This window comes from Nylanderia fulva, unplaced genomic scaffold (assembly GCF_048542155.1).
Source record: "Nylanderia fulva isolate GAGA-0341 unplaced genomic scaffold, ASM4854215v1 Scaffold410, whole genome shotgun sequence".
In the NCBI taxonomy this organism is placed as follows: Eukaryota; Metazoa; Arthropoda; class Insecta; order Hymenoptera; family Formicidae; genus Nylanderia; species Nylanderia fulva.
Genome location: NW_028190489.1, coordinates 34,083 through 39,082, shown reverse-complemented (window position 1 = coordinate 39,082; position 5,000 = coordinate 34,083). Strand labels below are relative to the sequence as shown.

General features: G+C 54.4%; 1 pseudogene; it reads left to right on the top strand.

The window, feature by feature from the left end:
• Positions 1-394, top strand: part of LOC146721789 (large subunit ribosomal RNA) — a 3,722-nt pseudogene extending 3,328 nt beyond the window's left edge.
• The last annotated feature ends 4,606 nt before the right edge of the window (positions 395-5,000 follow it).

The window sequence follows — 5,000 nt, the reverse complement described above, 5'->3', positions numbered from 1 at the left end:
CATGTAACGCAAAACCTAACCTATTCCATAGTCAATTGTGTTGCGTGGTGAAACCGCGCCCCTACGTCTGAAGGATCTGCTTGTCATGGCGTACGTAATACGCAGTGTATGTGCGCTGTAAGGGGGAAATCCCAGGTGTGGATCCCGATTCTAGCGGAAGGGGAGTAACCGCGATGTAGCCGCCCGGCACCGCTGGGGGCGCTTACTGGGGGGGCTAACCGCCCCCCAGACCCCCCGGTGCGGTCGTAACCATGACTCTCTTAAGGTAGCCAAATGCCTCGTCATCTAATTAGTGACGCGCATGAATGGATTAACGAGATTCCCACTGTCCCTATCTACTTACTAGCACAGCATTGCCACGAGTCGGAGTCGCAAGACCGAATGGCTCATATGTGGCGCGCACACCTAGTGTGTAGTAGCGTGGCTCCCTCTTGCTTGTTTCGCACGCAGAGCCGGGACCGAGGCGTGAATGTCGAGGAGTCGAAGGAGAGTTTAAAATAAAAGTGAAACTGCGAATGACTAGATTGACCAGCACAAACTCTGGACAAACAGTCTAGGAAATGAAAACGCAAAATTGGTAAACAAACCGATAGCCCAAAAACTGGTGTCCTAAGACTTGGCCCCAGAGTGTTCGGCCCGGAGCTCGCCGCTTCCCCTTACAAACTCTGGGAGCCTCGAAAATACGGATTGTTCCCAGGCGCGCATACCGGGTCTGTCGAGTGTCGGGGCGAAGGTCGCAAGCGTGTCCCTAACGGGACGCCGCATACGTTTGTGGCTGGAAACCGGCTCGATGAATCGGACATGCAGTGGAACAATCTAAGAACACTCGGTGTTTCTCTCTGCGGCATGCGGCACGCGGGGAGGTTCGCCGGGAGTTGTCCGAAGGGGCAGTCACCCAGACTGAGGGCAAAATAGACCCGGTCCTACGGGCTATGGGCCCGGACCTTGAGGACGAAAGGAAGTCAGGCAGTGCGCGTTGGAAGTCAGCAAAGCATCCGGAAAAGCAGTACGTGGCGACTCGGCCCTTGGGGTGCGCTCCGGTGCAACCCACGAGGCTGGCTGCGCGGTGGGTTTCAAAAAGGGCTAAAGGCAACACGCCTTAAGGACCCAGATGAACCCAACGCAAGACTGAAAAGCAACACGCCGCGTGGCGACTTGGCCCCTGGGGTGCACTCCGGTGCAACTCATGAGGCTGGCCACGTGGTGGGTTTCAAAAAGGGCTAAAGGCAACACGCCTTAAGGACCCAGTTGAACCCAATGCAGGATTGCAAAGCGGCACGCCGCGTGGGGACACGGCCCCTGGGGTGCGCTTCGGCGTCGCTGTCGGGGGCTGCCGCGATGCGTGTTGAGACTGACAGAAAACGTAAAATGCAATGGGTGCGGCCCTGGGGACAACAAAGCAAGGGATTGAAAGGAATGGGCGGGACCTCCGGCCACACCATGGCCAGCGAGTGTCCACAAGCGTTAAAAGTCTCCCGAGTAGTGCCGGGAACCCCAAAAAGCTTTCCAAGATTCTAAAGCAACACGCCGCGGCGAATGAAGGGAGCTTATTATTATTATTTTCAGGTCTTCCAGCCTCAGGCCTACACACTGCACTGCTACGAGTCGGCGTCACTGACCAAATGGCTCACAAGTAGCACGCGCACATGGATGCATTGGAGGAGCGCACTCGGGGTCGCTCGCACAGCAAAACTTCTTCCTCATCCGAGGACTGGAGTGCTGGGGGTGGCACGAGTGCGCTGCCCGTACCTATCTATTCTAATCCCTGTCCTACCAACACCAAGTTCCGCCTTCCCGGAGACCCATCACATTTCCGCTCGCCTCCCTCATGCTGCGGTTTGATGGCAGGGGAGCAGGGGTCTCTGTCTGCGTCTGATGGGCCCCGCGCCTCCCGGTTTTTGACCCGGGGGCGTGGGGACCAAAGGGCGACTTTTTTTCTTTTCAGGAACATCATCATCGGTATCCTCGTCGTTGCTCCGGTCGTTTCGTTTTGCTTTACTTTGTCTCGTTCGTTTGTTTGCTTCGGGTGGAATGCCGATGAATAGGTAGGCGTTTCCTAACAATGGCGCTTGTCTTAATGTTAAGGTGTTAGGTACCGTGCCGAGGGCATGAATGGTCGCGTAGACGGTAAGATCGCGGCCGCTAACGGTCCGCCCGGGATATCTGCCGCCCTCCCGGTGTACTTTGGCTTGGTGGCGTAGTGGTGGCTCTGCGTCGCTTGACCCCCTCTTCCACCGCACTCGTGGGAACAAAATGAGTATTTACAATTCTTTGGTGAGGAGGATTGCCCGCCTGGCAAATCGCTTCCTGTCGGGTGGGACAGTAGCCCAGGAAGCACATAGTGGCTGCGGCCTTCGTGCTGTCCGAGTTGAACTAGCTAGATGCGACGCGACCGCGAGAAAGCCCAGGCCGATGTTCATCAACCGGCTGGAACCGAACGTAGATATAAGAAAAAACCGCGGAAAAAACCACGAGAATAGAGCAGGGATTAGCACCGCGATTAGCTCCGTGATTAGTTCCGCGACCTCAGGCACCTCGAAATGGTATTTCATTCGCTGAGGGGAAAGAGATTGATAGTTGCGATAGATGCCAATGCCCGATCGCCGCTGTGGGGTCCCCAGGAGGCGGACGAAAGAGGTGCAAAAGTCGAAGACCTCATCCAGGCATCTGGCATAGAGGTGGTCAACGATGCTGGCCAGAAACCCACCTTTTGGACGGCAAGAGGTTCATCATATATCGATGTGACCTTGGCGTCGCCCTCCATGACCCGGTTCATCAGGGAATGGAAGGTACGGGACAATTGGACAACCAGCGACCACAACTCCATCGACATCAGGCTCAGAGTGCCGAAGGGGCGGGACGCCGGGGGTGCCGCGAACATGAGGTTCGACACCCGTCGGGCCGACTGGGAACGGTTTTCCGGGACTCTCGCTGATCTTTCAGGGTCTATGCTGGAGGCGCTCGAGTTGAGGTCGGCGGAGGAAGTAGAGAAAATGGCCGAAAAGCTCGCAGTTGTCCTTAGCGAGGCATGCAAGGCCTCAATGCCAAGAAAAAGGCATTTTAGGAAGTCCAACCCGTGGTGGACTAGGGAGCTAACAATCTTCAAGAAAAGGCTATACAGGTTGAGACGTGGCCTGCAGAAGGAACATGGCCAGCCCTCATACGTAAAAAAACTGTCGGAGTACCGCTCTTCTTTGCGGCTGTATGCCAGAAATATAAAAAGGGCAAAGATCGATAGTTGGCGGGAATTCGTAACATCTCATGGAAATTTAGAACCTTGGGGCGTCGTTTATAAGCAACAAGCGGAGAAACTCCGAGTAGAAAGAGTGCTCAGCACACTTAGGCATGGCGAATCTTCAACCATGACTCTAGAGGAAACAGCCAACTGTCTTCTTAAAGTACACGTCCCCGATGACCGAGTTGCGAGCGATACACCGGAACAAAGCGTATTACGGGCTAACGCGTACACGCCACCTGAGACACCGGACGCCTCCCATTTCACGGTGGTAGAAACGATAAGAGTAGCGAAGACTCTCAAAAACAATAAAGCGCCGGGAACCGACCTCGTGGAAGTTAGCGTATTAAAAGCAGCGTTGAAAGTGATCCCCGGCCAGATCACTAAACTGTTTAACGGGTGCCTAAAGTGGGGCGTCTTTCCCTCCGCCTGGAAGATTGGCTCGTTGCGGGCCTTGCTGAAGGGAGAGGACAAGGACGAAAGGGACCTGAAATCCTATAGACCAATTTGTCTCCTCTCTGTGGTAGGTAAACTTTTCGAAAAATTAATTAAGGAGCGCCTAACGGGAGCGTCGCTGGCGCCGGGTAGAATTTCGGATTGACAGTTCGGCTTTCTCGCGGGAAAATCGACGGAGGACGATAGTCGAGTTGCGAAGATTGGTAAGGATCTCTGAGGGTAGATACGCCGTTGCGTTACTTTTCGACATATCGGGCGCGTTCGACAACGTCTGGTGGCCTTTGGTCTTAGACGCGCTAAAGTCCCGGGACTGCCCGCGAAACGTATTCGAAGTAATCCGAAGTTACTTCAACAATCAAATAGTAAAGCTCGCGATAGGCTCGGTAGAGGTCTCCAAGCGGGCGTCGAGGGGGTGCCCGCAGGGCTCCGTCCTCGGTCCGGCCTGCTGGAACCTAATGTTTGACGGTCTTCTGCGACGGCTGAAAGCGGAAAAAATAGAATTCGTGGCATACGCGGATGATCTCGCCGTCGTAATAAGCGGAAACTCGCGTAGAGAGATAGAGGTAGAAGGTCAACGCGCGGCGAACCTAATAACAAAATGGTGCGAGTTCGCGAAACTCCAGGTCTCGGAACGAAAGACCGAAGCCATCGTCCTTAAAAACGAAGCGGTACAACGGAATCCAATCGGGAGCCGGAGAGGAGATCGACCGGATAGGAAGCGTAAACGAAATAGGAAAACCGCAGACTTCGTTAGCAGGCCACCAACCATTAAGATTAATAACGCGAGTTTAAAGTTTAAAGGCGCGGTAAGATACCTGGGGGTCCACTTCGACGGTGGACTCGAGGTGCACACGCACTGCCGAAAGATAAGTAGCAGCACTGAGCTACTATTCCGGAAATTCGGGCGTTTGGCGAGAGCGCAATGGGGATTGAGTCACGCGACGCTAAGAACAATTTATCAGGGAGTGATCGTACCGAAAATTACATACGCCGCGGCAGGTTGGTGGGACCTATGCACCAAGCAGGACATCCGAGTCCTAAGATCCGCCCAGAGGAAAGCCCTCATTTCTGTAGTACAGGCATATAGAACCGCGTCTTTCGAGTCGTTGTGCGTTGTTGCCGGAGCGATGCCCGCGGAGATACTGATAGAGAAGTATGCGACGCGATATAGAGTCCGTAAGGGACAAGACGCGAAGATCGGAAGCATAGAGATACCCGCGGGTACAGAGAAAGGAGTAGCTTTAAGACAGATTCAGGACGAGGCAATAAACATGTGGCAGACAGTGTGGAACTCATCAAACAAGGGTCG